We start from the raw sequence: 24862 nt of genomic DNA on the forward strand, positions 1-24862 counted from the left end.
AATAGTTATTTGATTAAATGGAAAATGATGTTATTTCAATAGATGTGATAAAAATGATAAAATTCAAAATTATAATGAATGTACTATTAAAGAGAATAACAGAACCTCTTATCAAATTAAGAATAGAATCAATTCTTTCATCTAAATATAACTGTTTTTTAACTGTATATCATACTTAATAATGAAATAGTAAAAATACTTCTCTGAATGCATAAGATGAGGATCTCATACTGGAGGTTCTATCCAGTTTGGCAATGGAATAAAAAGGAATGAAAAGCATGTGACTAGATGAACAACAGTCTCATTATTTTTGGATGATGTGATTGTATATATAGGATTTTCAAAATATACACACAAATTTTTTATTTAAATAGAAGAGTTTATGGAAATTGCTAGATTCAAAGTAAGTTTACAAAAATTGATTTTATTTTTATATAGTTAATATAAAAGAAATGTAAAGAGATAACATTTATAACAGTACAAAATATATTATATTTAGCAATAAATATAACAAAACACATATAAAACCTCTGCAAGGAAACTTATAAAATTTACTGAGAAACATTAAAGATGGTCTTAATAAATTATGAGAGGTACCATATTTATGGGTTGCAAGACTCACTATTTTAAAGATTTCCATCCCTTTCAAATCAATTTATAGCTTGGATTTACTCCAAACCAAATCTCAGTCAATTTTTATTGTCATCTTAACAGGTTAAGTTTTAAAATGTATATAAAAGTGTGATGTCTTCAAGACATCATTGAAGAAAAAGAACAAGATGGAAATTTCTATGGTACCAAATACCTAGATTTATTTTAAAGCCAAACCATTTAAGACAATATGGCATTAGCACAAGAATAGACACACAGAGAAGTGGAACAGAAACAGACTCACACATACACGGACTTCATATACAGCAGAGGAAGTGCTGCAGATCAGTAGGAAAGAATAGACTTTCCTATAAAATTCTGATTCCTTATTATGGTCTACCATTTATGTCCAGCTACTCCTTTAAAGTAATATCCTATAGTTACCCATGCCTCTTACTCTACACGCTATGCCATCCTCCTCATAATTGCTCAAATGGTGGCTCAGACTGTAAACAAACTTCCTGAAATGTGGGAGACCAGGGTTCAATCCGTGGGTCAGGAAGATCCCTTGGAGAAGGAAATGGCAACACACTCCAGTATTCTTGCCTGGAGAATCCCATGGACAAGAGGAGCCTGGCAGCCTACAGTCCATGGGGGGTCGCAAAGAGTCGGACACAACTGAGTGGCTAACATTTTTGCTTTCAGCAGACATATGCCTACCTCAAAGCCACTGCCCAGTTAGTCCTTCTGCACAGCATGCTTTGCCCCCAGATGCACTGCATTTATATCCATTCACTGTGTTTATATTTTGTTCAACTATCATCTTTTCAGAGTGGTTTTCCTTGACCTGTCTTTCAAAAATAGGCATCTCCAATATATTTTCTCTCATTACCTTGCTTCATTTTTCTATGTCATCTACACTCTCTAGACGAGATGAAGGACTTTTGTTTTCCAATCCCTCTGTGTCCCTAGCTTCTGCTTAGTTACTGAGACACAGTGTTTTCTCATAAATACATGCTGGATATATGAATAAAATATATTTTAAAAGTTCTCCCTTACTGGTATTCAAAGAAAACACTTCAAAGAAGATACCGTATTTCTTCTCTTAAGTTACAAAGACTTTGAAATTTAAATATTCAACATCATTAAGCAAGGAAAGAGATAGGTCCTCTTGTAAACAATGTAGGAAGACTCCTGGTATGAAAAATGTCAGATAAATTAAGATACTTTACAATAAATTTTGTCTTAATATTCTATATCTAGCAATTAGAACCAAAACAATAATTTTAAGACATAGTTGTTACATGAACAATGTATTTTTCATAGTATTAATGATAAAAGCATATAATAAATTAAATGTAAACATCAACAAATAAGATGATAGCTAAGGAAATTTTATATAGTCAAAGAATGCAATATAATGCAACATTCCAAATGATGTATACTGATAATTTAAGTGTTGTGAAAAAACATAGGATAATAACAAGTGAAAAGGATGGATTTTAAAGTTATTTGCATAGTAGAATATCAAGTAAAGAACAAAGGTATGCAGAGAAAAACAGAGGAAATAAATATATCAAAATGTTAATAGTAATTATAATATGCTATGAGTGATCTAATTTCAATATAATTTTCTGCGTTTTCCTGGGGTGAAAATGTTTAATAAAGTCCTTTATCAGAGCATTTTGTTCAGTATTACATCTTTTGCTTTCCACCAGTATTTTTTTCATAAATTGGTCAAGCTCATGTCAGTTGTCTTATTAGCGCACAGTGCTCTTTATTAGTGGTATTATGCCAGTCACATTTCCTTGTCAGACCACCTGACACTCTTTAAGCACTTCATTTTGACAAATTCTTTTCCGATCCTATTTTGCCTTGACATGCTTCAACCTGGATATCTTTCCTTACTGTCTTACAGCTGTACACACTTTCTTCTCTAAAGCAATTGTGATTCCAAAGATATGCCTCTGACTGAGTTTCCACTGTCAGGTATGATTTCATCCTCCACCCCTGCCACCTGCTCCTATCTACCTCCTTCATCACCTCCCTGCCGGCCCTGCTGGCAGCTTGTCCAGCATCTCCTGGTGTAGCAGCTTCTCCTTATGAGGCGCTGCCTTTACTCTTCTCAGAGGACACATCTTATTTGCTCAGCTTATACTCAGTGTAGCAGAGGAGACCAGGGGTGGGTATAGACTCAGGGCATCCAGGCAGGGGACTGTTTCACAGCCAAGATTTCAGGAGAACCCTAAAGGAGACTAAGTGTAGAGCTCGGTGGACTTGTTTCTGGAAAAGGACACAGACAGCCTTCTGGAGACTGACAATTTGCTTTATTCTTCAGGCGTTATTATATAGTTTTACAAGGAAGTAGGACTTCAAAAACCATAGCAACATGACAAAAACCAGGACATCTGCGGAATGTTGATAACATCAGGTTTACTAAACATGCTGTCTCTCCCTCTAATCGTAATCAGTTTCCCAAGCCCCCAAGTTAGCTATTAATCATGGCTCCCGGTGTAGTTTTTGATTATCTCAAGGACTACAGGCACAGGGAATGTTCCTTAGGCTAAATGGAAAGAGCAGGGAGTGTTTCTTAGGCTAAACGGAAAGAGCAGGGAGTGTTCCTTAAGCTAAATGCCAAGAATTGTTAAGGGTTGAGTGAAACAACTTCAAATGACAAGATGTTTATGAGAACGTTGGAGATGTGCTGAGCAAGGCCAGCCCTTCGCTGTTGCCTCTGGTGAGGACCTTCTTCTCTGGCAACCTCTTCCTCAGTTTCTCAACACTAAGCATGTGTGTATTTGCTCTAACAACTCTGGACTCTACATCCATAGACTCTCAGAAGCCTGTGAACTCTGAAAATTCCAGAAACTCTTTTACATCACATTGACTTTCTACTTACTTTATTGGTCTACAGAGGAATCCAGAGGTAAAAGTTATACCCATCCTCCAAGTCTGTGTTAGAAAGGAGAGAGACCCCACAGGTGGACTCACCAACTACAGGCAATGGAATTTTGGTAAAGTAAGGAAGAGTCTATTTTCTGTTTCACAGGGTAAGGTGGTCACGTTTTCCCATGCGTGACATTATACTCTCACAAAGCTTCTTTTTGCAAATCTCCATGATGTGCTTCATCTGTGTACCTGATATGAGTCAGCTTGGAAGCCTGGCTGAAGCAGTACAACATGGCAATTTTGTATTTCTTATGCCATCTTCCAGATTTCTCTTATGCATTGCCCATCCATTTATTTTCTTCTTGAGTAACTGAGGGCACAGCAAACTTCAACAAACTGTGCTAAGGAAGCACAAGTTATGTCTCTCCCGCTTTTACCAACGTGTTGTCCTGTCATGAACCCTTCACGGAAGATCTCTGCTTGTTACTAAGATCTACACTTAACAGAAAACAAGATGTGGAATAATTTCTCTATGGTTCTATATCAGTGTCTTTGCTTTCTCAATAACTAATAATTATGGAATGTACTATAATTAGATATTTTAACCTTGCTTTAACCTAACTATGCCACATTCCACTGGCAAATGTATCTCAAGATCATCTACTGAGACTAGAGATTAATAAGGCCACAATCAAGAGTACTGTGTATCCAAAGGACAAGTTTTTGCCAATATAACTATAATACAAACTATAAATATTTTCCAGGTTGAAAATACTCTTATGACTCCTTCCTTTATCAGTACTCCAGTGGCTAAAACACTGAGCAGAGTAAGTCAAGTATGTCTGGAAGATAAACTATCAATCATATTTTCAAACCATATTCAAAATTATAATTGATGATGGCTTTTTCTTTCCTGTTTTAAACCGGCCAATTTACTTTAATTCATGTGGTAATTCTCAAAGCATAGATAATTTGGATATTGTTTCAAACACAGAAACTTGCCCAGGTAAACTTTAGGATTTCATCTCCTGATCCCTTTATCATTCCCTTTTTAATAGGGAAGGGAAACGGGTCTGTCAAAAGAGTTTTCTTGTCTATAAATTGATAATAACCATTAGCAAACTCACTCACTCATGTCACATTACCAAATTTATTTCTAAATACAGTTCAACATATTCTTATACAGTCTTCAGTGCTTGTCAGTAGGTGATAACATATACAGCTTTCACAAATTCATGAAAATTGCACAGTTGTCAAATTTTAGAGTAAGAGTTTAACACTAAGAGAAAAAGATTTTTTAGAGTAAGGGATAAGGATTTTATATGCTAAAAATGACCTTTCACTTCATAATGGGATTAAGATTGGGGCTCTGTAGTCACACTTTGCAGGTCAGGTTTGAGGAATGAGAGAAAACCAAAGGACCAAGGGCAATGACATCATTTCTGCATGGTTTGAAGGACCCAAAGACCGAGACTAAGAGTCCAGATATAAACCTAATGAGAACCTAATGAGGAAAAAGTAGGAGTATAGAGGCGATCAGAAGGCGGTGATACAAGTACCCAAGGCCCTACCTTCAATCCCCTCAGCAGCCTGCTAGGATATTAAAGACCAGTAAGAAGCTATGCAAGAATACCTGCCCCGTTGGAAATGCTCCACGTTTGTAGTGCTAATGGGAGATCTGGGATCTGAGATGAAGAAATAAGGTCCTTTGATGGACTGGAGCTTTTCCCCAAGGCCCAGTAGGAGGCCCAAGAAAAAAAAGATACATGCACCTCAGTGTTCACTGCAGCACCATGTACAATAGCCAAGACAGGGCAACAACTTCAATGTCCACTGATAAAGGGACAGATAAAAAAGATGTGGTATATACATACAATGGAATGTTACTCAGTCATGGAAAGTAATGAACTAATGCTATTTGCAACAAAATGCATGGACCTAGAGAATATCATAGGTGAATAAGTGAAGTAAGTCAGAGAAACACAAATATCATATAACATTACTTATATGTGGAATCTAAAACAATTGGGCTTCCCTGGTGGCTCAGAGGTTAATGCGTCTGCCTCCAATGCGGGAGACCCAGGTTCGATCCCTGGGTCGGGAAGATCCCCTGGAGAAGGAAACAGTAACCCACTCCAGTATTCTTGCCTGGAGAATCCCATGGATGGAGAAGCCTGGTTAGGCTACAGTCCACGGGGTCCCAGAGTCGGACACGACTGAGCAACGGAACGGAAAACAATGATATGAATGAACATAAATACAAAACAGAAATAGACCCACGAATACAGCAAACAAAGTTATGGTTACCAAAGGAGAAAGGCGGGAGAGGGAGGGATAAATTTGGAGTTTGGGATTAATATATACATATTTATATATATTTACACTAGTATATACGGTAGATAAAGTCCTACTGTATAGTACAGGCTGCTGCTGCTGCTAAGTCACTTCAGTCGTGACCGACTCTGTGTGACCCCATAGACAGAAGCCCACCAGGCTCCCCCGTCCCCGGGATTCTCCAGGCAAGAACACTGGAGTGGGTTGCCATTTCCTTCTCCAATGCGTGAAAGTGAAAAGGGAAACTAAAGTCGCTCAGTCGTGTCTGACCCTTAGCGACCCCACGGACTGCAGCCTACCAGGCTCCTCCATCCATGGGATTTTCTAGGCAAGAGTACTGTAGTGGCTTGCCATTGGAACTCTACTGCTGCTGCTGCTGCTAAGTCACTTCAGTCGTTTCCGACTCTGTGTGACCCCATAGACGGAAGACCACCAGGCTCCCCCGTCCCTGGGATTCTCCAGGCAAGAACATTGGGGTGGGTTGCCATTTCCTTCTCCAATGTGTGAAAGTGAAAAGTGAAAGTGAAGTCGCTCAGTCTTGTCCGACCCCCAGCGACCCCACGGACTGCAGCCTACCAGGCTCCTCCATCCATGGGATTTTCTAGGCAATAGTACTGGAACTCTACTAAATATTGTATAATAACCTACAAGGGAAAAGAATCAGAAAAAGAGTGTGTGTGTATATATATATTTATATATATGCCATTCCCTTCTTCAGGGGATCTTCCTGACCAGGGATTGCAAGCAGATTTTTTCCCAGCTGAGCCACCAGGAAAGCCATAGATAGATAGATAGATAGGTAGATAGACAGATATCCAAATCATTTTGCTAGATACCTGAAACTAACACAATATTTTAAATCACATTTACATGATCATTGTTGTTTGATAAAAATAAATAAATAAAAGTAAAATGAAGACACTTCCGTGCAGCCAATTCACATTGCACTCACCTCCCTACATTTTCTGTAGGAAATGACTCCCCTCTAGGCTAAGATTTCTCTCATAGCCTGCCACATTTTCTCTCTAGAAGGTAAAAGTGATGTTTTCAACAACTTTTCCCATTTTTAAAAAAATCATTACTGTTTTATGGAATTGCATTGTTTCCTTGTGAGGCAAAGTCACTTCTAAACCAAACTGGGCAAACCACAGTTGACTTAAACATAAGTTTTCCAAGCAATTTTATTCCATTATCTAAGAATTTAGCACCGTTCTGCAGTACTAAATGGCATCAGAATACAGTTTTACTGCAGAACTGTCGAAATATAATACAGTCTACAATAAAAGCTACTAGGTAAATAAAGTAACAAAACCAACTTCCTTTTCAAAGGGCCACTGCAACAATATTTTAACATGTACTTTTGATGCAAGATACTAATATCTTTCTAAATACATTTATTTGAAGTTTATATGTCTTGTTTCTAGGCTAGGATATTATTTGGGATTTAGTTGTGGTTTTTGTTAACAGCATCATCAAACTAATCTAGCCAGTTTGGAAGGAGCTGAAATAGAATTGTATGTACAACAAATCTTAGTGATTTTTCAGGAATGTACTATTTTCAAATAACTGCAGATTACTACAAGTAGACTATTATCAATTTCTCTATAATATGGGAGTGACTTTCAAGATGTAGATTTCTCTCCCTTTTTTTTTTTTTTTTGTTGTCTACTGTAAATATATATCTTTTTCTTTTACTCCCTCTTTTTTGGTCCAGCTTCTGAAACAGCATAATCAACTATTTATTTTTCCTTGGGTTGCTTTCTGTTTGTAAATCTTTCAACTCAGTGTATTTCTTGAGATGATTGTATGTGTCTCTTGCTTTGTTCAAGGCACACAGCTGAATTCGTTTTATACATGAAGCAAACAAACAAAACATGGCATGGAATCTGCTTACTTTTAAAAGGTGACATTCCATCTTGGTTCAATAAAATAAAATTTTTTTTTTAAAGAATAGTTTCTCTCTGTATATTTGGGACATGCATACAAATAATAAGAAAAAAGAAAATAATAGCAATGAAAATATGAACTTCTAGAATACTTCAAAATGTTGATGGAAGCCTTGTTGGTTTTTTCCCATATATACCCTCATAAGAAAATCATTGAACTCATAGGGCTTCTCTTATAAGCCATCAGTGGGAATTATATTACCTCTATGTAGTTAAAGGGGTACCTATTAAGATCCAGATCAACTTGCTGTCCTCATATGTGTTCCACTGCAAAGATACTCTTCAAAATTTCTGAGTTGACAGCTATTGCTTAGACAATTTTTTAATCATTTTGATAGTCACAGTTTCTGTCATTAGTAGGGCAAACTGACAAATTATCAATGACATATTTACACTAGCAATGGCATCCCCTGGAAGCCAAGATGCTGGAAAACATACATGAATAGCAATGTGCATAGAAAGTACTGGCTTGCCATCTGTTTGTTTGGGTTGAGAGCTGGAGAGAGTTCTTTTGTTTGAACAAGGCAGGGTTGACATTGTGACTGTTTCAGTGAAATTCATGAAATGAAACTTCCAGTTGCTTGTCAATTGAATATTTTCCCCATGGAAGGCTATGTTGTGTCGCAACAAGAGGCAAGAGAATCCTGTTAATATGGCAGTTTTTATCCTTCCTGCAGAAGAGTAAGCCTAAGTCACCAGTACAATTATGTGTATTTTCCCAAATGTCCATTTCCTGAAAGCTAAGAATGTCTCTAAAAATATCAACTATGCATACGAACCACATAATCTTTGTATTCTTATATATGTTTATTCTCTCCTTAAATTTATTTCTCAACAGTAATAACTTTACTAATATTCAGACAAGTTTTCATCAGAAGAATATGGAATACTGCAAGTAGACTACTGAATTGCTTAATGTACAGGCCTTTAGCTATTCCAGTATGAAGTCTGATATGTCACATCAGAATAATATGGAAAATATTGTCCATTTTTAGTGGAAGTATATATAGTGCTATCAATATAAACATGTGTCAGAATTTCTGGGTTTGAATCTCAGCGATGACACTATTTGTGTGTTCTTGGGCAAATAACCCCTGTGCTATAGTTTTATAATCTGTAGGATGATTTATTAATAAAGCTATTGGCAGTGCTATTTTGAAGATTAAATGAAGACACATATGTAAAGGACTTGTAACAATTTACTGGCATCTTATAAGTAATACATATGTTCAGTTCAGTCGCTCAGTCGTGTCCGATTCTTTGTGACCCCATGAATCACAGCACTCCAGGCCTCCCTGTCCATCACCAACTCCCGGAGTTCACTCAAACTCATGTCCATCGAGTCGGTGATGCCATCCAGCCATCTCATTCTCTCTGTCATCCCCGTCTCCTCCCGCCCCCAATCCCTCCTACCATCAGACTCTTTTCCAGTGAGTCAACTCATCACATGAGGTGGCCAAAGTATTGCAGTTTCAGCTTTAGCATCAGTCCTTCCAATGAACACCCAGGATCGATCTCCTTTAGAATGGACTGGTTGGATCTCCTTGCAGTCCAAGGGACTCTCAAGAGTCTTCTCCAGCACCACAGTTCAAAAGCATCAATTCTTTGGCGATCAGCTTTCTTCACAGTCCGATATTATTATTACTGATGTTATTATTATCACTACCAGTAAGTAACATTCATTTTGCTGTGCACCTGAAATTAAAGCATTGTAAATCAACCATACTCCAAACAAAATTTTTTTAAAAATTTTATCCTTATATCCATATTTGCTGTTCCACATAGAGATTTTTCTATTTGCCACTTAAGGGCAAATAGATGTGGAAGCAATGGAAACAGTGACAGATTTGATTTTCTTGGGCTCCAGAATCACTGTGGATGGTTTCTGCAGCCAGGAAATTAAAAGATGCCTGCTCCTTGGAAGAAAAGCTAGAACAAACCTAGACACCATATTAAAAAGCACAGACATTACTTTGCCGACAAAGGTCCACATGGACAAAGCTATGGTTTTTCCAATAGTCATGTATATGGATGTGAGAGTTGGACCATAAAGAAGGCTGAGTACCAAAAAATTGATGCTTTTGAATGCAGGATACCTGGGTTCTATCCCTGGGTTGGGAAGATCCCAAGGAGAAAGGAAAGGCTACCCACTCCAGTATTCTGGCCTAGAGAATTCCATGGACTATAGAGTCCATACAGTAGCAAAGAGTCAGACATGACTGAGTGACTTTCACTTTCACTTTTCAACTGTGGTGTTGGAGAAGACTTTTGAGAGTCCCTTGGACTGCAAGGAGATCAAACCAGGAAATCAGTCCTGAATATTCACTGGAAGGACTGACGCTGAAGCTGAAGCTCCAATATTTGGACCACCTGATGTGAAGAGCCGACTGACTGGAAAAGACCCTGATGCTGGGAAAAACTGAAGGCAGGAGGAGAAGGGGATGAGAAGATGAGATGGTTGAATGGCATCACCAACTCAATGGACATGAGTTTGAGCAAGCTCCAGGAGATGGTGACGGACAGGGAAGCCTGGTGTGCTGCAGTCCATGGGTCACAAAGAGTTGAACATGACTGAGCGACTGAACAACAATAGAGCTTTTCACATGAATGACATTGCTCATATGAACCATTTCCTCTATTCTAGAGTGGAGCTTCTTAAGGATGAAAGTCTGTGAGTTTTTTCCTTTCTTAAACTAAACACTGATCACAGGTGTTAATCATGGACTCTGCCACACCCACCACTTCTTCTTAGGGAAACTGTCCTATCTACTTAGGTCCCACAAGCTTTGCTCTACCAAGCTATAAAGTCAAACACAGACCTCTCCTAGGAATGTAGACCCTGTGGAAGGAAAAGGATCAGTGTATCTGTTGGGGCCAATGAGGACACAGCTAGAATACGGCCACGAGGGATCAGAGTGGGATTTATATGAAAATAACGAGAAGAAAGAAACACAAGCAGGAAAAAACTGCAAGGAAGAGAAAAATCTAGGGTAAAAGGGTAGAGCAGTCTATGGGAAGTGGGAAGAAGCACGACAGGAGAGAAGGAGGCAGAGCGAGCAGAAAATGGAGGTTCTGAGAACGTATCTCAACAACCTTCCAGCCCCAGCCACCTCAGCCTCCTATCATCAAGGCCTGATACTGTGATTTTATTAAGGTTTCATACATCAAGAATCCTCTTTCACGATCTTCCCAATAAACCCCTCTTTTAATGGAGCAATTTAAGAGGGATTTTGAACAAAGGAAAGCATGTTAACTGTACTTTCTTCAGTTCAGTTCAGTTCAATTCAGTCGCTCAGTTGTGTCCAACACTTTGTCACCCCATGAATCACAGCACGCCAGGCCTCCCTGTCCATCACCAACTCCCAGAGTTCACTCAAACTCATGTCCACAGAGTCGGTGATGCCATCCAGCCACCTCATTCTCTGTCATCCCCGTCTCCTCCCACCCCCAATCTTCCCAGCATCAGAGTCTTTTCCAATGAGTCAACTTGTCGCATGAGGTGGCCAAAGTATTGGAGTTTCAGCTTTAGCATCAGTCTTTCCAATGAACACCCAGGATTGATCTCCTTTAGAATGGACTGGTTAGATCTCCTTGCAGTCCAAGGGACTCTCAAGAGTCTTCTCCAACACCACAGTTCAAAAGCATAAATTCTTCAGCTATCAGCTTTCTTCACAGTCCAACTCTCACATCCATACATGACCACGGGAAAAACCATAGCCTTGACTAGACGGACCTTGGTTGGCAAAGTAATGTCTCTGCTTTTTAATATACTATCAAGGTTGGTCATAACTTTCCTTCCAAGGAGTAAGCGTCTTTTAATTTCATGGCTGCAATCAGCATCCGCAGTGATTTTGGAGCCCAAAAATATAGTCCGACACTGTTTCCACTGTTTCCCCATCTATTTCCCATGAATGCCATGATCTTTGTTTTCTGAATGTTGAGCTTCAAGCCAACCTTTTCACTCTCCTCTTTCACTTTCATCAAGAGGCCTTTGAGTTCCTCTTCACTTTCTGCCATAAGGGTGGTGTCATCTGCATATCTGAGGTTATTGATATTTCTCCCGGCAATCTTGATTCCAGCTTGTGCTTCTTCCAGCCCAGCATTCTTCATGATGTACTCTGCATATAAGTTAAATAAGCAGGGTGACAATATACAGCCTTGACGTACTCCTTTTCCTATTTGGAACCAGTCTGTTGTTCCGTGGCCAGTTCTAACTGTTGCTTCCTGACCTGCATACAGGTTTCTCAACAGGCAGGTCAGGTGGTCTGGGATTCCCATCTCTTTCAGAATGTTCCACAGTTTATTGTGATCCACACAGTCAAAGGCTTTGGCATAGTCAATGAAGCAGAAATAGATGTTTTTCTGGAACTCTCTTGCTTTCTCCATGATCCAGCGGATGTTGGCAATTTGATCTCTGGTGCCTCTGCCTTTTCTAAAACCTGCTTGAACATCTGGGAGTTCACGGTTCACATATTGCTGAAGCCTGGCTTGGAGAATTTTGAGCATGACTTAACTAGCGTGTGAGATGAGTGCAATTGTGCGGTAGTTTGAGCATTCTTTGGCATTGCCTTTCTTTGGGATTGGAATGAAGACTGACCTTTTCCAGTCCTGTGGCCACTGCTGAGGTTTTCAAATTTGCTGGCATATTGAGTGCAGCACTTTCACAGCATCATCTTTCAGGATTTGAAATAGCTCAGTTGGAATTCCATCACCTCCACTAGCTTTGTTCATAGTGATCTCTAAGGCCCACTTGACTTCACATTACTTTCTTACTTTCTCTATTTTTGATACTCTGATATCTGAAGCTTCAATGAACCAGGAGAGAGTGCCCCTCCCAGAACCAGTTAATTTCTACAGAGTTAAGGAAAACAACTTTCCTGAGAGCCCCTAGAGCCTACAGCCCCAGTAACCCAGAGCCCACAGTAACCATTCAAACTACCCCAAATCCTACACCTGCTTCCCCAGCTTCTCTTCTGTCCTCCTCTGGAAGCCATGGAAGGTTCCAGTCCACTACCCTCACCCTCTCTCTGCCTGTTCATCTTTGCTCCTTGCTTCCCATGCAGCAGAACATGCTGTGCTGTGCCTGTATCCAGGGTACTGTGAGTGTGATAACAACTTCTGTCTTCATGACAATCATTTCTGTGCTCTGCCTGTCACCATATCTGACTAAAATCAAGCTACCTTTAAAGAAGAAGGACAGATTCTCATGTGAGGAAGAGTAATACATACTTTTAAATAGTAGGGGCCTCAAGGGGGCATATTCCAGAAGCCAGGGCCACGAGAGTGTTGAATAAATGATTTCTGGTTGTGAGCAGCAGAAAACGCTTAGAAGAGGTAGCATTTGAGACAGATGTTGAAGGACAGGCAGAATTTAGACATGAATGATGGGGCAGGAGCAAAGACCAGCAGAGGGACTGACCTGAGCACACGTGGCATGGGTAGAATGTATTGTGGAAAGGAAGCTTGATAAACTGAAGAGATGTAAAGAGGCTAAGCCTGGAGGAAAGACTGGAGTCAAGTTCACATTTATATTTCCTTGAACTATTAGTCCTCTATTATAGCTTTAACAGTAGAGTATGCACTGTAGACTAAATTGTGCTACACACACACACAACAAATCATATGTTGAAGTCTTGACCCCTAATGTGATGGTATTTGGAGATGGGGCTTTGGGAGATAATTAAGCTTAGATGAGGCCCTCAAGATGAGATTAATACTCTTATTAGAATAAACAAAAGAATGTTTGCTCTCATATTCTATCTCTCTGGCTGTTTCTTTCTCCCTCTCTCTCCTCTATATAAAGTCACAGCAAAAACATGAACCTCTTCAAAACAGAAAGATAGTCTTCACCAGGAAACCAAATTACCTTGGTACCTTGGTCTTAGCCTTCCCAGCCTCAAAAACAATGAGGAATAAATTCCTGTTTTTGAAGCCAGTCAGTCTATGGTAAGGCAGCCCAAAATGACTAATATGGTAGGGAAGGGCTCAGACAAAATGCCAATTCCCAAAATGAACTTTCAAAAGCCTGATTTTGCCATTGCCTTGTCGTGTACTTGTGAACTTGATGAAAGCTGGTGTTTGGCAGGAGAGAATGTACATACAGATAAGGTAACAGTAATGACACAGATTCTGGGGCTGCTTGTCTTTATGGCCTTAACACCATTTCAGGAGTAAATGTTTCCATCATGGTATGAAAAATGTAATAGGTTTTAGAAAGTGCATTTTCAAAAAATTAATAGTATACATGCTGTGTGAAAACATTATGCTCAGAGGCATGTTTTCACAAGTTTCTAATAGAATATCTTAAAGAAATCATCCTAAAATGAAGTCATAACATTTCACAATGTTGATTCTGGTAACAATGCATGGGAAATAGATTTATAACTGAATGATATGAAAAGGAATAAAAAACTATAGTCAGTGTTTCTGTTCCATTAATTTTTTAAAATTAGTTTAATTATATGTATTCCCAAAGTACAATGGGGAATCAGTTAGTAGGTGTTTATGAAGAATTGAGAGGGAGGAAAATACTCAAACATAAGTAACATACCAGAGAGGAAAAACTAGCTTCTATTCCTACCAGGTCTTATTCAGAAGACCTGGTGAAAATTAATCTACTTCTATATATTGAATTCAAGAGGAAATGTAACCTTCACAGGATAACAATTTGAAGCTGATCTTTCCCTGAATTCACTGACCTAACGCCAAATTATTTGATTATTATAGTTTGGATTATTGTGATTTTTAATGATAGCCACTTGACTTTGATTTGTCTGCTAGCATAATCTTCAAGAAGCCTGGACCTGATTTCTTCATACTTACAGGGGGAAAGTGAAAAAAGCAAATAATTACTCTTAGCTAGTATATTGTCACCTTGCTTATTTAACTTATATGCAGAGTACATCATGAGGAACGCTGGGCTGGAAGAAGCACAAGCTGGAATCAAGATTGCTGGAAGAAATATCAATTACCTCAGATATGCAGATGACACCACCCTTATGGCAGAAAGTGAAGAGGAACTCAAAAGCCTCTTGATGAAAGTGAAAGAGGAGAGTGAAAAGGTTGGCTTGAAGCTCAACATTCAGAAACAAAGATCATGGCATCTGGTCCCATCACTTCATGGGAAATAGATGGAAAAACAGTGGAAACAGTGTCAGACTTTATAATTTTAGGCTCCAAAATCACTGTGGATGCTGACTGCAGCCATGAAATTAAAAGACGCTTACTCCTTGGAAGGAAAGTTATGACCAACCTAGATAGTATATTAAAAAGCAGAGACATTACTTTGCCAACAAAGGTCCATCTAGTCAAGGCTATGGTTTTTCCTGTGGTCATTATGGATGTGAGAGTTGGACTGTGAAGAAAGCTGATTGCTGAAGAATTGATGCTTTTGAGCTGTGGTGTTGGAGAAGACTCTTGAGAGTCCCTTGGACTGCAAGGAGATCCAACCAGTCCATTCTAAAGGAGATCAATCCTGGGTGTTCTTTGGAAGGACTGATGCTAAAGCTGAAACTGCAATACTTTGGCCACCCCATGCAACGAGTTGACTCACTGGAAAAGACTCTGATGCTGGGAAAGGTTGGGGGCGGGAGGAGAAGGGGACGACTGAGAGTGAGATGGCTGGATGGCATCACTGACTCTGTGGACATGAGTTTGAGTGAACTCTGGGAGTTGGGGATGGACAGGGAGGCCTGGCATGCTGTGATTCATGGGGTCACGGAGAGTCGGACATGACTGAGCGACTGAACTGAACTGAACTGAACTGAAGCTATATTTTAATATACATACAAACAGGATTAGATATCCACTAAATATGGATTTTGAGACTATCATACTCCCATGAACATGCAAGCAAATGCACTTTGCTTAATCCCTAAGAGTCTTAATATACAGGACATATATGGAAACAAATACATCCTGGGACAGAGAAGACAGAGGGGCTCAGCTCGTGTGATTCTGAAATCTTCAAAGCCACGATTATTCTTTATGCTTCCCTTCAATGCTGATCAGCTTCCTCAACTAGAATAAAGTATTTTGTAGTTCACTGAGCCACAAGTAGAGGCAGGCAGCTTCTAGAGTTTCCATTACTCATGCAATATTGCTATGGAATTATCTTAAATTTATCATAACCTGTAATTTTCTATCTATATCAAGTTAGTACTTATATATGCTCCAACTGATGAACTTACAGAACTCTTCAGAGCTCTCCAGTGGAGCCCAGGTGGAAATAAGCAGCATTTACTCAGCACCTCCCATGTACCAAGCATTATATACAGTGCTGGAGACAAATATGATGTGACCCTTTTCCACAAATGATTCACAGGACACTGTGTACAGACAGAAACGTTAGCTAGCAATATCCTTCCTTAAATGTTAACCACCAAGTACGTGGTTAAGAAAATTGATGCATAGGAATTCCCACCTATGGACGGTTGCATAAGTCAGGAGATTACATGAAGAAATTTAACTATCAGTGAGAATAGCCATTATTAAAAGTCTAAAAATAATAAATGCTGGAGAGGGTGTGGAGAAAAGGGAACCTTCCGACACTGCTGGTAGCAATGTAAGTAGGTATATGGCTGTTCTATGGAGAACAGCATAGAGGTTCCTTTAAAAACTAAAAATAGGTATTTCTCCTTCTCTATATGACTTACTTCACTCAGGATGAAACTCTCTATGTCCATTCATGTTGTTGCAAATGGCATTATTTCATACACCCCTTTATATGTGGAATCTAAAAAGAAATTATACAAATGAACTTAGGTACAAAACAGAAACAGACTCACAGACTTTGAGAATGAGATTAGGGTTGCTGGGGAAAAGGAAGAGGGAAGGGACAATTAGGTAGTTTGGGAACAATGTGTACAGACTACTATTTTATAGTTGATAACCAACAAGGACCTACCGTATAGCACATGGAATTCTGTTCAATGTTTTGTGGATGGAATTCTGCTCAATGTTATGTGGCAGCCTGGATGGAGGGGAGTTGGGGGAGAATGGATACATGTATATGTATGGCTGAGTCCCTTAACTGTTCACCTGAGACTATCACAACGTTGTTTGTTAATTGACTACACCCCAATACAAAATAAAAATATTTTAAAAATCACCAGTATTGGTGAGGAGGTATACAAATTGGTATCCTTGTGCACTACTGATGGGATTATAAATTGGTGCAACTATTAGGGGGAAAGTCTGTAGGTTCCTCAAAAAATAAAAAATAGAATGGCCATCAGTTCAGTTCAGTTCAATCGCTCAGTTGTGTCCAACTCTTCGCAACCCCATGGACCACAGCACGCCAGGCCTCCCTGTCCATTACCAACTGCAGAAGTCTACCCAAACCCATGTCCATTGAGTCAGTGGAATGGCCATATGATCCACCAATTGTACTTCCAGGTATATATTCAAAAGAATTGAAAGCAGGGTATTGAGCAGATATTTATTTGCACACCAGTATTCATAGCAGCACTCTTCACAATAATTCCTCAAAGATGGAAGCAAACCAAATGTTCATTGACGGATGAATGGGTAAAAAATGGTGGTACATGCATTCAGTGGAATATTTTTCAGTCTTGAAAAGGAAGTAAATTCTGACATGGATGAACTTTGGGGACCTGCTAAGTGAAATAAGCCAGTCACAAAAAGAAAAGTACTTTCTGATTATATGGAGTATCTAAAATAACACATGTAAACTTGTCTTCAAAACAAAAATAGACTCAGAGACACAATAAACAAACTTATGGTTACCAAAGGGGAAAAAGAGGGAGGAATAAATTAGGAGTTCAAGATTAATATATACATACTACTGTATAAAAAATAAACACCAAGGACCTACTGTGTAATACAGGGAACTATATCCAATATCTAGGAATAGTTTACAATGGAAAAAAAAATCTGAGAAAGAAAAGCTAGATATAACTGATGCATTTTGCTATTCACCTGAAAATAATGCAACAGTATAAATCAACCATACTTCAATCAAAAGAAAAGAATGTAACTTGATCTTAAATCAGGTGCCAAAAGATCCAGAAACACAATTAAGGAGTTCCCCAGTCTACGATATGTCTCCAAGTTTGTGGATGAGAGACGTGTACATCCCTGAAGAGGAAAATAATAGTCCAACAGGGGTAAGAAAAAGTCTAGTGCATTTGAAACATTCATTCATTTCACAGAGGTTGCTTATAAATTACTAGGATTAGTAGTTGTTTGCCTGGTCATTTGCTTATTTCTACCTCTATAAAGGTCAAGAACGAGAATCAGGTACAAACACAGGGAGACAAATGTGCATGTGCCATCTTTCATACATAAACATAAAGCCATAGACAAAATACTTGGAGTTTTTCCAAGTGGTGACAGATACTCCTCATGCATTTAGTTCTATTCTTACTCATAGAGCTTTGTGACCAGGTAAACATTTGAGAAGTAATCACTGGATAAGAGCACAAGCTTTGGAGTGAGAGCTCTGACCTTATTTTCTAGGTTGGTTGCTTACTAGAATGGGACCTTCACCATAAATTTGTCATCCAGCGGCCCATGTTTGCTGACTAGTAAAGGGTAAACACCAGCTAAAAGGGAAGTTGTTAGTATTCAATCAAAGAAGGAATGTGAAGCACCTGATATTTTGTAGGTTCTGACAACAACATATCCACTATTCTTGCAAGAAAGTTGGACAGCTGGTTCCAGCCATGGAAACACATCAACAAACAATGAATGTCAACCCCCCCACATACACACCCTTGCTGCCTCCAGAACTGATCGATGGCCTCATTACCACCAGCTGAGCTAACTGGCTAAAAAGCATGGAAAACAGGACTCATGGAAGGGAAATCACCACATGACAAAAGAAACCTCAAAAAAGAAATGGCAAAATTGGACAGTAGGGGTCAGGGAGAAAACAGAGCCCCCACTCCTCACAGTGGAGATTGAACTGTAGATGAGTTTTCTGAAAACATTCATTCATAAGCAAACACCTACATGCTATTTTCTTTCTCCATATTTTAGTCCCTTATCCACCCACAGCTTCACTTCCATATTTCAGCATTGTAATACTTCCAACCTTCCTCCTTCCTCATTAAGGAGGATGCACTGAATAGGCCACTTGGAGAGATTTACACTGCCATGTCTGTCAGGAGGAATTCTAGCATAGTGATTTACTTTAACATCAAACTCAAAAGTAGGCCCAGAAATCCTTCATTATCATTTAATATGAATCTATTTCATTAACTAATTTAAAATCATGCATAATTCATCACATGCATTGTTCATTTATTGTTTAGCATGTTTTTCCCTAGATGTGGTGTCTATATTAGCTTAGCCTCATTATTTTTCCTGCATAAAATGATTGAGATATACAACATTTCTTTATTATTGGAAATAAGATGGTTCTTTATTCATCAAATTGGGTCGCTGATGTCCCTATGTAACATATTTCCCAACTTTTATTTTCAAAATCCTTTCCTATACATTCTCATTTTATCTTTCTAATAATTATGTTTTCTATCAACCTGATTGTATTATTTACTTGTTTTAAAAGCAAGGACTCTGTGACCTAGACTGAGAAATTTGCTCAAGTAAAATGTGATAGTTTTAAAACCAGAACTCAAATCTCCTGTCATCTAATTCAAATTGCTACTGATAAGATAATTATTCACAGTTCCCAAAAGAAAGGGATATGCTCCTACTACACAGGGGCCAACACAGAAGCACCAGTCAGTCAGGAGGCAGAAGAAGCAAGTAGAAAATGCATCAAGAGACTTTCCTGTGGCTTCTAAGGGAAGGAATGGGTGAGGCAGGAAAAGCAGGTTAGGATTGGTACCCCGAAAAATTTCAGTGGACTCTGGGGCATAAGGATTGTCCCTAGCTGTCTGATACTTGGTCATGGGATGATTAAGGCAGGGAAAGAGTGGCTCTGAATATATGCCCAAGAGAGGGGGTGATGGAGGTGTGAGTTCTGGACTGATGAGTTTGCACATATGAAAGGCACCCTTGCAAGTGAGTCATTTACTATTTCAAGTAATTGGCTAGCCCTGGGAAGAGCAGCCTCTCCAGGATCAACAAGGCCCTGGATGTCATAGCATCAGAAACATAGGATTACCACAAAGACCCAGTCATTCATACATGCCAGACACAGTGCTAAATTCTCAACATACATTTTCTTACAAATACTTCCTAACAACCCTACAAAGTAAATTCTTCATCATTACCATTAGCATCAGTTCAGTTCAGTTCAGTTCAGTTGCTCAGTCGTGTCCGACTCTCCGCGACCCCATGAATCACAGCATGCCAGGCCTCCCTGTCCATCACCAACTCCCAGAGTTCACTCAAACTCATGTCCACAGAGTTGGTGATGCCATCCAGCCATCTCATTCTCCGTCGTCCCCTTCTCCTCCCGCCCCCAACCTTTCCCAGCATCAGAGTCTTTTCCAGTGAGTCAACTCGTCGCATGAAGTGGCCAAAGTATTGCAGTTTCAGCTTTAGCATCAGTCTTTCCAGTGAACACCCAGGATCGATCTCCCTTAGAATGGACTGGTTGGATCTCCTTGCGGTACAAGGGACTCTCAAGAGTCTTCTCCAACACCACAGTTCAAAAGCATCAATTCTTCGGCGATCAGCTTTCTTCACAGTCCAACTCTCACATCCATACATGACCATGGGAAAAACCATAGCCTTGACTAGACGGACCTTGGTTGGCAAAGGAATGTCTCTGCTTTTTAATATATTATCAAGTTTGTTCATAATTTTACTTCCAAGGAGTAAGCGTCTTTTAATTTCATGGCTGCAATCAGCATCTGCGGTGATTTTAGAGCCCCAAAAAATAAAGTCTGACACTGTTTCCACTGTTTTTCCATCTATTTCCCATGAAGTGATGGGACCAGATGCCATGATCTTTGTTTTCTGAATGTTGAGCTTCAAGCCAACCTTTTCACTCTCCTCTTTCACTTTCATCAAGAGGCTTTTGAGTTCTTCTTCCCTTTTGCCATAAGGGTAGTGTCATCTGCATATCTGAGGTTATTGATATTTCTCCCAGCAATCTTGATTCCAGCTTGTGCTTCTTCCAGCCCAGCGTTCCTCATGATGTACTCTGCATATAAGTTAAATAAGCAAGGTGACAATATACAGCCTTGACGTACTCCTTTTCCTATTTGGAACCAGTCGGTTGTTTCATGTACAGTTCTCATTGTTGCTTTCTGACCTGCATACAGGTTTCTCAAGAGGCAGGTCAGGTGGTCTGGGATTCCCATCTCTTTCAGAATTTTCCACAGTTTATTGTGATCCACACAGTCAAAGGCTTTGGCATAGTCAATGAAGCAGAAATAGATGACCATTAGCATCGTCATCCTTATTTTACAGATGGGGGATCCAAGATTTAGAGACAGCAGGAACTTGGCCTGAATCACAGCCATTAAGTCAGGGGATAAGAATGTGACCCTCTCCACCCTAGCCATAGGGCTCATGCTTTTAACCATTGCATCGCAGAAACTATTCAGAAAACTAAGGAAATATCATTGATGACTTTAATTTTTACATAATGTTTCCCTTAGCCCCCAAATCATATCCAGGTTATCATGCTCCTGAGCCAACTGGTTAGATGTTTCTGTTCAGATAACATGGTTGAGAATCTGCTGTGTGATTGGGAGTAGAGATGGGAGTTAAGAATAAACTGAGAAATCTGAGCAAAGTCTCTTGGCTTAGGACCTTTTACAGTCAAAGTAAGTCTTTTGCCACCTATTCATTATAAATCTCTGTCTTTTTTCAAATTCTCCTGGATTTTGTCTCCAATGCAGTCTGCATAGCCCTGTCACTGAACAGCCAAGAGAAAGAGCATAATCTCTAAATCTCAAAGATTAGGTATGAGCCCACAGGGACATTGGAAGGATAGGCAAGCTTAAAATATTATGGTATGCTGCTGCTGCTGCTGCTAAGTCACTTCAGTCATGTCCAACTCTGTGTGACCCCATAGACGGCAGCCCACCAGGCTACCCTGTCCCTGGGATTCTCCAGGCAAGAACACTGGACTGGGTTGCCATTTCCTTCTCCAATGCATGAAAGTGAAAAGTGAAAGTGAAGTCACTCAGTCGTGCCCGACTCTTAGTGACCCCACAGACTGCAGCCTACCAGGCTCCTCCATCCATGGGATTTTCTAGGCAAGAGTACTGGAGTGGCTTGCCATTGCCTTCTCCGATGGTATAGAGCTCAGAAAAACAAACGGGTATGTGACTTCTGTAGTTAATAATGTAATCTGAGCAAGGCCAATGAGGGATTCACCTGATTCAGGGATCTCCCAGGAGGTAAAAATTTCCTAAAGATGCCCCTTCCACCACAAGAATCAGTTCAGTCACATCCCACTGTCACCAAGACTGGCTGACAAAGCCTTTGGTTTGTCACTGGATAACACAGTTGTTAAACTGTCCCATTTCCACTATGAAAGAAAATCAATGACTCTCTATATTACCAGTAGGAGCATCCACTTCTACATTGACACCATACCCAACCTCCACAAACACACATTGCCATAGCCCTGTGGAGTCATGAGGGACATCTTAAGAAGATAAGAAAACACTCTAAATTGCAGGATCTTATTAAATGCACTGAACTCAGAAAGAAAGAGTTTCCAGCTCTAAGGAGTATGTCTTCTCTTCATTCCAGTTTAGTTCCTGATTCCCTCTTGATTCACAGGCCTCCAATATTGAACTGACAGTTCATAATGAACAGAAGGACCATTACTTTATTATCTAAACAGAGACACTTTTTGAGGGAGCCAGGGATCAGTATTAATCTTTACACAGGAACAACAAGCATAACTAGGTTCTCTTCCAGATAAAGGGGAATGTGTGGGCACCTGATTTGTGGGAGAGAGAGGAGCCAGTTCTTCATGACGGTCATGTGGCTTTTGAGATGCAGGTGTTCACTTATCTTTTGTGAGCCCTCATATACCAGCCAGTCAGTGTCTGAAAGCCACTTTGTGCTTAGGTTATTCTATAAGGGTTCTCCTTTATGCCTAAGGAAAGTGAATTTCAATGTTTATACAGCTTTCTTTGAGAAATTTTGGCAATACTAAATAACAGTAAGCTTCCCAATGAGTTGACTCACTGGAAAAGAGTCTGATGCTGGGAGGGATTGGGGGTGGGAGGAGACGGGGATGACAGAGAATGAGATGGCTGGATGGCATCACCAACTCGATGGACATGAGTTTTAGTGAACTCTGGGAGTTGGTGATGGACAGGGAGGCCTGGCGTGCTGTGATTCAGGGGGTCGCAGAGAGTCAGACACGACTGAGCGACTGAACTGAACTGAACTGAAGCTTCCCAATCTAAATTTGCCCTAATCTCAAAAGCAGTCTCCAGAACATTCTAGGATACCTAAGAACTCAAGATATCACTGAGAATATGGAATGTTACAGAGCCAAGAGAAGGTGCTATCTATAAGAACAAAAGAGAAAATGTCTTGCCCGAAATATCACTTGAGCTCAAATGTGATTGAAGGAAAATGACTGAGGTGCTATTAGAAGCACTGGCTATAGAAGGACTTAACACTTGAGAGTTAAATGTGGACCAACAGTCAATATCTCAAAGCAAAGGTTCAAGGTCATTCCTTCTTTAATTACATGTGCAATATTACTTCAGAAAATGTTGATTATCTATTGATACTGATACATACCCTCATGAAGTACAAAATCTGGTAGGAAAGTATAAAATGCATGCATACACAAATAAGAACTTGGTGAGTTCTTCAAAAGAGACAATAAACAACTAAGAGGTTTCAAAGGAAGAAAATGTCAGGGCTGGTACAAGGTGATTATAATACTGAAGGAATAAGAAAGTTTCCTGGAAGAGGCAGAATTTGAAACCTCCTTTGAAAAATGGAAAAGATTTTGACAATCGAAGGGAGATAATAAGCATTCTGAGCACGGAGAATGCTGTAAGCAAAGGAAGGAAGTGAAATGCTCCTCATCTTGGAGTGCAAGACTGGAAAGGTAGGTCAGGGGCCAGAATGTGACAGGATCATCAAGTTAAGTAGCTTCTAATACAAGACTTTCTTTACAGCAATTGCAGGAGAACGATCCAGTTATAATCTTTGAAAATTTGCTATGATGGTAGTGATTATTCATGAGAATTAGCATACTTTTGGGAAATAGAATATTGATGGATGTATTTGTACTCTCAGATCCAAAGGTAAAATCCCCTAAGTCAGTCCCAGCTGTGGGTAACCTAGATAAAAAAAAAAAGAAACTGTAAATTTTGTTTTAATCTAAAAGCAAAAATAGCAAAAGTGAGGTTGAAAAATAGCAAAGGCTTTCTTCGGATATTTGCACATTAAAACCTTATACCACAAGGTATAGCTATTTCTGAATATCATAAAAAGTTTAAGGATGCTTTAAAATGCTTTTGAGTTTCATGAAATTGAAAAATAGTCTTTCTTCAGAGCAACACAGTACAATAATTAGGACATTAACTCAAGATTCCTACAGAATATGTCTTACAAACTCTTTACTAATAGTAGTAGCTAACAGTTAAGTAGTACTTGTTATGTAATCAATATGATATCAAACATTTCACATGTATTTGTGGAAGCAACCCTTTGTTCAAATGAAATTTTAGGCCCAGTGAAAATAATAATAAGACAGTCCCTGTTTTATTAGGACTCCTTAGATAGTCCTGAAGAAGCCTCGAGGATCTGCTGGACTCTGAGGGAATAGTTTTTAAACGACTGTCAGAGACTTTGCACAGAGGTGGACATCATGAGTCCAGGGTCAGGGGCTGCTCGCCTCAGTCAGTTCAGCCACACAGTCGTGCCCGACTCTGTGACCACGTGGACTGCAACACGCCAGGATTCCTAGTCCAACACCAACTCCCAGAGCTCACTCAAACTCATTCCACAGAGTCGGTGATGCCATCCCACCGTATCATCCTCTTCCATCCCCTTCTCCTCTTGCCTTCAATCTATCCCAGCATCAGAGTCTTTTCCAATGAGTCGTTCTTCACATAAAGTGGCCAAAGAATTGGAGTTTCAACTTCAGCATCAGTCCTTCAAGTGAATATTCAGGACTGATTTCATTTAGGATGGACTGGTTGGATCTCCTTACAGTCCAAGGGACTCTCAAG

The sequence above is a fragment of the Moschus berezovskii genome, chromosome 8 (assembly GCF_049115385.1).
Source record: "Moschus berezovskii isolate FMDL1 chromosome 8, NW_MosBer_1.0, whole genome shotgun sequence".
Classification (NCBI taxonomy): Eukaryota; Metazoa; Chordata; class Mammalia; order Artiodactyla; family Moschidae; genus Moschus; species Moschus berezovskii.